Source organism: Tupaia chinensis, unplaced genomic scaffold (genome assembly GCF_000334495.1).
Source record: "Tupaia chinensis unplaced genomic scaffold, TupChi_1.0 Scaffold149383_1, whole genome shotgun sequence".
In the NCBI taxonomy this organism is placed as follows: domain Eukaryota; kingdom Metazoa; phylum Chordata; class Mammalia; order Scandentia; family Tupaiidae; genus Tupaia; species Tupaia belangeri.
This window is the reverse complement of record NW_006209227.1, coordinates 1,390,466-1,402,421: the sequence shown is the minus strand read 5'-3', so window position 1 is coordinate 1,402,421 and position 11,956 is coordinate 1,390,466. Positions and strand designations below refer to the sequence as shown.

Below are 11,956 nucleotides of genomic sequence, written 5' to 3'. Positions count from 1 at the left end.
GGGGTCTGCCCGGTTGGGACGGGCGGACTGGGGGTGGGAGAGGGCCTCACCGCTGCTCCCGGGAGGCTGGCGCCGCCGCGGTCCCGCAGTTGCTAAGGAGAATGTTCTTCCGGGTCATGGGCGCGGCGTTCTAGAGAGCAACGGTGGCCGGGTAGGGGCCGAGGCGGGGGCGACGGGGCCGGGCTTGGGGCCGCAGTGGCTTTTCTGGCCTCGCCGGGCTCCGGCTAGTCAGTGGATCCGACAGGTCCGGGCCGGGCGCCCTCGGAGACGCCTCCCTGCGCCGCCCGCTCGGGCCCTCTCCCACCGTGGGCTCTTGTCTGATGCGCCGCCGCGGGCCCTCCCGGCTGCGCTCGGTCCGGCGAGCTGCTCTCCGCCCGGATCCCCTGGGTAGCCGCATAGGCCTTCTCCTATTACTCTTCTTTCGTGTGCTCAGCGCTGGTTTATCAGGCATCTCAGAGCTAGTTGCAGAGCTGGCACTGGGGGCACAGGGATGGGCAGCCCAGGCGTGGTCCCTGCGCTCAGTGCGCGTGCTGCGGCCAGAAATGGCAAGGTCCCTGTACTTACACAGGACCCCAGGGGCCTGCCCAGCTAGGCCCACCCAGACGCGGGTTAGGAAGAGCTGCTGACCCAGGCTTCAGCCAAGTAGAGGGTAGGAAGGAGGGCTTCAGGTCAGAGCGGTTGGGCATCCCGCCAAGAGTTCCCCCTGCCCTGGGAGGTGTGCAGAGAAGATGAAACTCAAGACACACCCGATGTCATAGGTGCAAGCAAAGAAAATGGACCCCCAAAGAGCATCCGAAGTGTTCTGCAGAGCAAGAGAGAGAAAAATGGTGAGGAAGTGGACAACGTTGTCCAACGCCATGGGAAGCAAGTGTCCAATAGTGATCGTAGAAAAGTCAGATTTCAGGAGTACAGTGTCAGAGTCCATGGTGCCTTTAGTCTGGGTGGTGATGGCGTCCACTGCCATACTTTGCATATTGAACTAAGGAAAAGGGATACATTAGAGTATTTCTGAGTTTCTTAATGTCTGAAAAAGCCCAGCCATAGTATAAACAAATGTTAGAATTCCCCTAATAACTGTGAACTCCTTGAAGGTAGGAAGTGTTTAACCTTCCATCTGCAGTGCCTGCCACGCACACTGACCTTGATCAATGTTTGTTTAAAGAAAAAATGAACCCAGGGAACCTTTGGTTTTTAATGTTTGCTCACATCCTTCCAGAGCCCTCAGCAAAACTGTGATGTAGGCAGAACTTCCTATATAAATTGTAGATGGAAGAAGCCTGGGAGCAGCAGTTGGCAGAGGGTGGCAGAGGCCTAAGGGTTCAGGGGGTAGGAGAGGGGCCAGTAAGGACAGGAATGAGAAGACCCAGAAGAGGAAGAAAACAAAGGATTGAAACCATAAAATCTGGGGTCTCAGGACTAAGGATGAGAAATGAACCCAAGGGAAAATATTGTAAGATGCAGGAATAGAATAGCCAAGACAAGAGAAAAGCACGGAGACCAAGACAATGACAGAAGTTAGCAACAGATCTTGTTTTGTTTGGACATCAAGCAGAAAACGTGTTGGCTTGTGTGAAGGCTATGAGGCTGGGATGGATTATCCCTTTACCCTGTAGGTGGGACAAGCCTGGGAAAACTTAAAAGAATACTACAGCACACTCTGGAGTAGACCTTAGTAAGAGACTTCCCCACAAATATACCTCAAGTTCACAACTCCAACAGATTCCTATTATAACAAGTATTACTGTAAGTTCTCACAACAGAGTAAGAAATAATATTCTTCTCTGAGAGGCCGTTAGTCTATCTGCAGTGGATGTGACCAGCTTTCTGTGGGAATAAGCCTAGAAATTCAAAATGTACAGCTATGTAGTTTAGAAGCATCCATAATACCAGCCAGGGAGCTGTCTTAGTGTGTTTGGGCTGCTGTAACAGCAGCAGCTTTTGAAACATGCACATTGGTTTCTTACGTGTCTGGAGGCTGGGAAGTCTTGAGATCTGGATGCCACCATAGCCAGTGTCTGTTGAGGACCCACTTCTAGTCATAGCCATCTTCTCACTGTATTCCCACATGGCAGAAGGGGCCAGACAATCTCCAGAGTCTCTTTATAAGGAGTCTAGTACCATTCATGAGGACTTTGCTCACATGAACTAATCACCCACCAAAGTCCTCACTTCTTTATACTGTCATGTTGGGGGTAAGGATTGCAACATATGAATTTACAGAGGTAGAGGAGACAAACAGTCTATAACAGGGGCCTAAGTGTGATAGCAGCAAGATAGAATCATAAAGCGGTTACAATTTGGTAAAGGGAAGCTAAATTCATTGCTTTATAAATACAAGGGACAAAGTCAGCTCCTAACATAGGAAAGGCCCAACTGCATAAAATAAAGACTATACATGTTCCCCTGTCAGCCTTGAATATAGTATCTATTCTAAAGGACTGTGTTCTGTTGAAGGGTCAAGGTGACTTAGTCTCCACTGGCTGAGCTTCTGGAAAATTATTGGGTTGCTGGAAAAGTCAAGATCTATTTTTTCTATGCAAAAATGCGTCATGACTTTTCTAACAGCCCAATGCAATGGTGCCTCATGAGATGGAAGTTTATCATTGTTATGAAGAGCTATTTTTAGAGGACTAAGGAATTTATGGGTATACTCTACATATCCACAGATGGTTCCAGCTCATGTGCTTTGTCTGACTTTGGTGTCTGGATGACAGATGGCCAATTAATGATGTAAAATGCTTTGAGAAATACCCCCAAGACCCAGAATCAGAGTGTAGGACCAGAATTGCCATGCCCTCTTGGTATATGAAATGGGCCATCTGCCTCCTGCACAAGAATCTCACTTTGGCTTGAGAGGAACTATGTCTTACTTTAAGTTGCAAAGTGCCACAAACTTGGTGGCTTAAACAACAGAAATTTGTTTCTCAAGTTCTAGAGGCTGGGTCCTCGAAAATCAAGACTCTGGCAGATTCGCTGTCTGGTCAGAGCCTACTCTCTGGCCTTCCTGTCATGTCCTGACATGTCAGAAGAGGGCTAACTAGCTCTCTGACCTCTTATACAAACATTAACACCATTCATGAAGACTCCACTCTCATGACCCAGTTACCTCCAACAGCCCCGCCTCCAGATACCATCACACTGGGATAATGGTTTCAACATAGGCGTTTGGTGGGAACCCAAACATTCAGTTGGCAGTAGTCTGTTATGTAGTGCAAGCCTTCTGGGGAGTTTAAGGCTATAGACAGGAGCAGTTACCCAGAGTTTTCCAGTTCCAACCCAACCTTGATTCCTAACCACCACCATCCCCAACCCAGTCTTCTGTGCTAACATCTACCCAGTCACAAAGGTAAACAGCAAGGAGTCATCCTTGATTCCACTTTTTAAAAAATAAATAAATAAAATAATTATTTAATTTAAAAAAAGAATGACTGGGACCGGCAGTTGGCATAATGGCTATGTCGCTGGACTCCCATGGAGTCGACCACAGTTCGAGTCCTGGACCTAGTGGCTTAAACTCACACGGTGCATGTGCGTGCATGCCCATGATCCTGAAAGAATGGAGAAGGGATTGCGGCATGGCCATCCCCCCTGGGGGTGATTTCTTGCTTTCTGTATCTCTTTCTCTTTCTGGTGAGCACACATGTCCTATAGCAAAAACCTCTCAAAAAAAAAAAAAAAAGAATAATTTTATCATTATTATTTTGTTTTAATTTTGCTAGAGAGCAACAGAAACAGAGAAAGAGAGAGACAGCGAGACAGCAAGCCGCCAGATCCAGAACTCAAACTGTGGTCAGCTATGTGGGAGTCCAGCACCTCAACTACTACGTCACCTGCTGGCCCTGACTCCATTTTTCCTCGTCACCACACCCTCATCTTACAATCCAGTCCATGAGCAAATCAAGTGTCTGGTTCTCCCCACTGCCATTAATCAGAGTGAAAGGAGCAGCAACCAAGCAACTCCAGATCAAGAAAGTGTTGCAACCTCAAAGATCATCCAAGGTGATAGAGGTTGGGTGTGTGGGTGTAGACACATACACACATGTATGTGTGTGTGTGTGTGTGTGTGTGTGTGTGTGTGAAAGCAGTGTAAAGACCAAATCACACACCACAAGAACTTCAAGGAGATAAGGCAGAACAATTAATACAATGTGTTTTAATTGCCTTTCACATACTAATTTCATCATAAAGGAGGCAAAAGATAATGAAAAGACTATACATAGAGTAAAGAAAAACAGAATCAAACAAAAACCAACCTGGAGTTTTGTGAGCCTGGAGAGATTTAGGGAGGTCCTAGCTGTGGGATGCATGGAAGCGCCAGCAGGCCGGTCTTCACTCATGTGGGCAGCGTGCTGTGGGTGGGCAGGAAAAGGGATCTCATTATCACCCTATCGACTGTTCTTGGCCACCTTGACTGGGAGTGGCCTCTCCATTGCAAATCCCCTGCACAGTGCAGCAATGGCACTTACAACAGGGGGATCCAAACTGCTGAGATCCAGTCCAACTCCCCCACTCACGTGTGACCTTGGACAAGGTTCTCGGCCTCTCTGTATCTCCATTCTTCCTGTCTGTAGAGTGTGGGTGATTAGAGTAACAGCTCGTACAGTTGACATGAGACTTGAGAGTCAGTCCATGGGAACTCTTAGAACTGTGTCCAGCCCATAGTGAATATATAGCACAGTTGGTAGTGGGGCAGCGAGGTAGTACGGTCAGTGTGCAGGTGCTCAATCTACCAGAGGCAAAAGTGTGAGGATGAGCAGAAGTTCGATTTATGAGAGCTTGGGTGAGAGTGCCTGGGGTGAGACCTGAGCAGCTTCCTGCCTCTGGCAGGGAGTGCCTCCTTTTTAAAGCCTTAAAGTGCAGGTTGTAGGGGGGAGGGGGAGGGAAAACTGCAAGCTTGAGTGCACAGAGGGGATGGCTGCCTCTCGGAAATGAAGGGCTATCAGCCACTGGGGATTGCTGGAGGTGCCCCCAGAGGGGGTTCCCGGATCATCTTTTTTTCCAGGTTGTAAAAGTGTACCTTGAGGGCTTTGGCCTGGACCCTTTTCATTACCCTGAGTGGGCTAACTTATTTCCTCAGGTGAGGCTCATCTTGGCCCCCCCTCTTAACCCTTGGTTTGCCTTTTATGAATTCTCCACACGATCATTGAATAAGAGGCTATTGTAAACAGAGGTAAGGCTTAGGTGTGTAAAATGACTAAGTATCTTGCATGTGGTGGACCTAACTGAAGGGGTAGCTCTTGTTCTTTCCCTGAAGCAGATACTCTAGATGGTAACTGTCAAACTTCTGTGTCACTCTGTCTTCATAATAGGACCCCAATTATTTTTCAGGCATCAACCCTTCTCCAAGGACCACATGGGGTGTGTGCGTAGGGGGGAAATAGTGGAGGGAAAACTTTTCATGAACAGGGAGTTTATTTCTCCCTTTCCATTCCCCAATAGTGACTGAGTCTGCACCTTCCAGAGTTCTAGACAGAAAATATCTGATTGGCTCAGAGCAGTCTATGGGACTGGTAGGACCCACTGAAACCAACCAGCTGAGCTGGGGGGAAAGAGACTCACCCGGGAGAATTGTGACTGCCCAAATCTGCACCTCCCTTTGGGGCTGAGTGTGTGTGTAAGCTTATTTGGGGCAGAAGGAGCAGTGTGTGTGCGTGTTTGGCAATTTCAACAGAGTGTACAGCAGGGGAAATGATAACCCTATGCAGTATAGCCTAATAGCTCCACAGACACCCATGTCCCAGCTGAAAAGCAGAGAGATGAAGTATAGCTATAATAAAAAGCGATACTTTTTTTAAATGTTTAACTAGAGAGGAAAGTTTTCAGATTAACAAAACAAAACCAAGAGGATTTGGTTAAGGAGGTCTTAAAGAAGGTAAATAAATTATCCTAAAAATCTGAATATGTGTATAAGGAAGAAAAGCATTTTGAGTTAGAATAGAGAAGAAAAATGAGCACAGGTTATTTTTGGTAAAATGAGTGAAGACATGGTGAAACACTAGACTTTTTTTTTTTTTTTTTTCAAAAAATGTTACATTTGATCTCAAATGAGTTTTTAAAGCACAGCATCTGAGGACCAGGAGGTGGCATGGTGGCTAAGGCACTGGACATTCCCACATGGCTGACCACAGTTCAAGTCCAGGATATGATGACTTGCTTTCTCACTTTCTCTCTCTCTACCCCCAACCTGCCCTCTGTGTGTGTGTGTGCCTGTGTGTGTGTGTGTGTGTCTGGTCAAATAAAAATAAATGAATAAATAAAAAATACTTTAAAAAAAAGAAAAAACAAACACACACATACGCACCACATCTATTAGAAATCCAGTGTTAGCTTAAAAAGAAAACAGAGGGCCAGCTACTGGCTCAGCAGTTGGGCAGCTGGATCCCACTGAGTGATCTGAGTCCAGAGACCCAGTCTTGAAAGAGCCAGGCACAGGAGTGCATGTGCCCAAAGTCGCAAAAGGAGAAATAGAGAAGAAGGGATTGTGGCATGGCGATACACCATAGGGGTTCTCTCTCTCTCTCTCTCTCTCCCTCCCTCCAAGAAACACATGTGTCCTCTAGCAAAACTGAAAAATAAAAAATAAAGTAATTGTTTTTAAAGTTTGAGTTCTGTGAGTAAGAGAAAGATAGAGGCACAGCTTCTCCAATAAGGTCTCAGCACTGTGCTCTACCCCCCACCTTCAGCTCGCCCAGTTTATAGGCTCCAGCATGCCCAGGGTACTCAGCAAGGTCTCCAGACATGAACCCAGCACCTTCCCATGTAGGTCTGCCTCACAGAGCATCATGTTTTATTGCTGTGCCACCTTCCAGCCCTGAGAAAACAAAGAATTTTATTAACTGAGAAAAATACTGGGTAACAAAATTGTGACAATTATAAGATTACATGTAAATGGACTAAATTCTCCTATTTAAGAAACCAAACCATAGACTGGATTAAAAAGACACAATCCATACCTATACATCTTATAAAAAAACACATTTAAAGAAAAGAGAGAGAGAACAATGTAAAATCCTAGCTCAGATAAATGCATGCTTGCACAAATACAAGTGGAGCATGCTCCAGCTTGACAACCTGTGCTCATCCCAGGACTGGGATACCTAGCCATGCACAGAACGGCAGTGGGAGGACCCACGATTTCATGAGAAGCCAGCCCTCAGAAAAAATTCCTTCTTCAGGAAAGGCCAAAGCGAGGTTGGAGGATAGCAGGTCAGGGTGATGCTTTGTGCAGCTTCACACCCCAAGAGTCTGCGGGAGAGGCAGAGCCCACAGGACACGCTGCTTGGCCTAAGGCAGTCCTGCTCTGAGGCTTTCCAACAGGATGAGCGCTAGCAGGGGAACGCGTTGTCCGAGCATGTTGTCAAAACTCTCAACAATACTCCATTCATCGGCCTCAAACACGGGCTCAGCCCCAGCTCCACCAAGGACTTGGGAAACTCCTGCACCTCAGGGGTCCAATTTCTTCTTCTATAAAAGGAGGCAATTGAAGAGACTGCCCAAAGAGGACACTTAGGAAATAGAGACCTTTATCAAGTATACATTAAGCTTCCATAAAAATTATTTGCGATTTCAAAAACAAAGATAGTTTCAGTCGCTACAGAAAAATTCTTTCTCAGGCTGCAATACAATAAAGATAGAGAGAAAGCTTATACATAGCACGTGACCAGACAAGAATGGACGAGAACCTCCGTGATGGAACAACTAAGTCAACGGACAACACTGAGTAGGGGGGACCATGTTAAAAACGAAAAAGGACACCAGGCACAGTTAACACAGTTAACACAGTTAACACTGTACTGGAAGAAATTTCTCTTTCATTTCTGTAATAACAAGAAAGAAAAGGAGGAAAACAACTCAGTTTACTCCTAAACTTTATATATTTATATATATTTATATGTGTGTGTCTGTATTATGTATATGTATCTAAGTAACAAATTTCAGAGAAACGAGGCCATCCTAATAGAAGTGATTAAATGAGCCAAGCCCACACAGCTGACCATGCTGGTCAAATTCTGGTCCTGGCATCTTTTTTTTTTTTTTGAGTGGTTTTCGCTATAGGGCGCGTGCGCTCGTCAGACAGACAGAGAGACAGAAAGTGAGAAATCCCCCCCCGGGGGGGGGTGGTCACGCCGCAATCCCTTCTTCTCCATTCCCCTCTCAGGATCTTGGGCACGCAGGCACATGCACCCGGCGTGAGTTTTAAGCCACCGGGTCCGGGACGTGAACCGCGGTTGACTACGTGGGAGTCCAGCAACATAGCCATTACGCTAACTGCTGGTTCCCTGGTCCTGGCATCTTAAAAATCACACTGAACAAGTGTGCGTGCCCAAACCCCTGACGGGATGGAGAAGTAGAAGAGAAGGGATTGAGGCATGACCATGCCCCATTGAGGGTTTGGTCTTTCTCCCTACCCCCTTGTTTGTCTCTTTTTGGTGAGCTAACACACCCTCTAGCTGTTAAAAAAAAAAAAGAAAGAAAGAAAGAAAGAAAAAGAAAGAAAGAAGGAAGGAAGGAAGGAAGGAAGGAAGGAAGGAAGTAATGGAATAAAATAAATTTTAAAAGAGAATATGTTTAATATGCTAAACTGGGGTACAAATGAACTAATATAATACTTAGAAACCATTAATATAACCAACTAAATGATTAAAAGAATATAAGAGACATCTCCCCGGGGGGTGATTTCTCACTTTCTTTCTCTCTGTCTTGTTTCTCCAATGAGCATGCAGGCCCTATAGAAAAAATCTCTGTAAAAAAAAAAAGAAGAAGAAGAAAAAGTCTCAATTACTAGGAAATAGAACAACAAGTTAAACCCTAATAAACTTAAAACATTAAAGGAAATAAACAAGTTCAGATAAAAATGACACTAGAAGGAAAAGAAAACTCAGAGCAGGGAAAGGATAGTCCAGTTCTCCGTCTAGCCAAGTGTCCCCTGTGTCCAGCTTGTGTTTTATTTTTGACAGCACTTATCATTAATGGGATTAGTAGAAGGGAAAATTCAACAAAGTAACAGGGAAACTAGATGAATATTTGTAGAATTAATGACTTTAGAAAAAGGCACCCAGGGCCCATCCCGTAGTTCAGTGGTTCCATGCTGCGCATTGGGAGCTGGGTCTCATATGGCTGACTTCAGTCTGAATCCCAGCCACAAGATCCCTAGAGGAGAATGGAGGAGAAGGGGTTGCAGCATGGCCATCCCCCGCCATCCTCCCTGGGGGGTGATTTCTCACTGTCTTTCTGGGGAGCGCATGTGCCCTATAGCAAAAACCTCTCAAAAAAAAAAAAAATTACACCGTGTACGTGTGCATGTGTGCCCAAAATCCCTGGAGGAGAATGGAGAAAGGATTGTGGCATGGCCATCCCCCCCGAGGGGTGAGTTCTCACTTTCTCTGTCCCAGTGAGAGCACAGACCCTATAGCAAACTTCATTGCTCTTTAATGTATACGAATGAAACAGCAGTCAGGGCATCGTACTGGACTCAGATCTTTTTTTTTGTTTTTTGGAGAGGTTTTTGCTATAGGGCGCGTGCACTCACCAGAAAGACAGAGAGAGACAGAGAGACAGAAAGCAAGAAATCAGCCCCCTGGGGGGATGGCCACGCAGCAAGCCCTTCTCCTCCATTCTCCTCTTGGGATCTTGGGCATGCACACACCCATGCCCGGCGTGAGTTTAAGCCACTGGGTCCGGGACTTGAACTGCGGTTGGCTACATGGGAGTCCAGCGACATAGCCTTTATGCCATCTGCTGGTCCTCCTTTTATTTTTGTTTAAAGTTTATTTATGTTATTTATGATAGCGCATCATATGCACTCTCCACGGAGGTCTCATCACATCACAACCTCCTCCCCAGCCCTCCAACTCGTCGGGATCCTAGACACATGTGTACCCAGTGTCCAATGCTCTCTGGTGAGCAAACCCGCAGCTGGATGTGTGGCCTCCAGCACTGCAGTTCAGTTTGCCATCCTCTACACCAGTGGGCTGAGCCAGAACATGTATTATGGAAAAAACAGAAAACAGAAACTAAACTGAGTTCAGATCCTTTGAAAGTGGCCTTTTAGGAAACATCTACATGAGTCCAGAAGAGAGCCATCACTGGAACTCAACCAGGCCAATGCCCTGATCATGGACTTTTAGCCTCCAGAACTGTGAGAAAAGTAATCCTGTTGCTTAAGCCAAAAAGAAAAATTTTTAATGGATTTTTACTCTGCTTGGGGTCATATTAGTCCTCTTTGTTCTTTTATGTATTTATTTGAAAAGTAGCACTCATTTAGTGCAAAATTCAGACACCAGTGAGAATATCTCCTTATCCCTGTCCAGCAGCTGTCAGATCACCTCTGTTACCATTTCCCCACCCCAGCTTCCCTCCATCTGTCCAGCTGGTTGTTCTTGGGGCCTGCTCTGCGGGGCGACCACAGGTACAGGGACTCAGAGAAGCTCGATCCCACCTCTACCTCCTGACAGCATGAGGCCTTGGGTGAAATCTCAGTTTCCTCATCTGTGAAATGGGGCAAGTGATAACGCCCTCTTGAGCGATTGAGAGGAACCGTGTTAAACGTATCCAGTACTTTGGAGACAAGGATATCCCTGTAATACTAAGTCTTTCAAAAGGACAGTCCAGTTCTCCGTCTAGCCAAGTGTCCCCTATGTCCCACTGGTGTTTAATTTTTGACAGCACTTATCGTTAATGGGATTTTAAAGATATATTTGCTGATGAATTATTATTGTCATATAGGAAGCTTTTTAACATTAAATTTTTTTATAAGGCCACTTTTTATTTTTTAAAAGGGCATTTTTTCTTTCCTTGTTTCTTCCTTTTTAAAATTTTGATAGAAGGTTCACATACTCACCAGGAACAGAGAGAGAATGAGAGTAAGCGCCCCCCCATGGGGAATAGCCACGCCGCAATCCCTTCTCCTCCAGTCTGCTCTCATGCATGCACACTCACATGGTATGATTTTCCAGCTGCCAGGTCCGAGACTCCATCGCACGGCTGAACACGTGAGATCCAGCTGCCTTAACCACAACGGCACCACTGGCTCTTTTTTTTAATTGTCAGAGGGCATCCATGCTCACCAGAGAGAGAAAGCACCCCCCTGTGGGGTGTAGTCACACTGCAATTCCTTTCCTTCATTTCTCCATTCCATTAGAATTTGGGGTGCACAGGTACACGCACCTTGCGGGTCTTCCAAGCTGCCAGGGCTGGAACTCACACTGAGGTGGCGTGTGGGACCCAGCTCCCTACGCAAAGCGCTTAGCCACTGTACTCTGGGGTCAACCCAAACTGCCATTTCATTAAACCCAATTGTAAGACTTAGAAAACAGAAGACTATATTATCATTATTTGCCAATAATTTGACTGTATATTTTTTTAAATCACCTCAAAAAAAAAAAACAGAATGAAAAACTAGTAATACATACCATAAAAATATTTATGTATGGGTTCAAATATAAAGCTACTCTAAAAACATTAATAGCTTCATTTATAAATGTGTCAGCAACAACCAGTAATAAAAAAATATTTTTAAAAAGTCTTATGTAAGAGATGGGGCCATATGGTGTGGAAGTTAAGACTCTTGGATCCCACATGGCGGATTACACAGTTCAAGTCCCAGTCCTGATGGCTTGAAAATCACAGCAGGTGCATATGTACATACCTGAGAGGACAATGGGGAAGGGATTGCTTTGTGGCCATCCCCCTGGAGGGTGATTTCCCACTTTCTCTCCCTGTCTCAGTTGAGTGCACAAACCCTATAGCAAAAAGAAAGAAAAAGAAAGAAAGAAGAAAGAAAGAAAGAAAGAAGAAAAGAAAGAAGGAAGAAAGAAAAGGAAGGAAGGAAAAAGGAGGGAGGGAGGAAGGAGGGAGGGAGGGGGGAGGAAAGAAGAAAGGAAGAAGGAGGGAGGGAGGGAGGGAGGGAGGAAGGAAGGAAGGAAGGAAGGAAGGAAGGAAGGAAGGAAGGAAGGAA

At 45.7% G+C, this 11,956-nt stretch overlaps 1 protein-coding gene across 2 annotated transcripts in view; it reads right to left on the bottom strand.

The window, feature by feature from the left end:
* DIS3L2 (DIS3 like 3'-5' exoribonuclease 2) overlaps positions 1 to 130 on the bottom strand; it is a 456,478-nt gene extending 456,348 nt beyond the window's left edge. Inside the window, exon 1 of one of the 2 annotated variants that reach the window (XM_006171133.3) lies at positions 51 to 130. The gene's annotated coding sequence lies outside the window, so the exon portion shown is untranslated. The remainder of the gene's footprint in view (positions 1 to 50) is intronic. The other variant, XM_006171131.3, reaches the window with a different exon arrangement.
* Between the last annotated feature and the right edge of the window lie 11,826 nt (positions 131 to 11,956).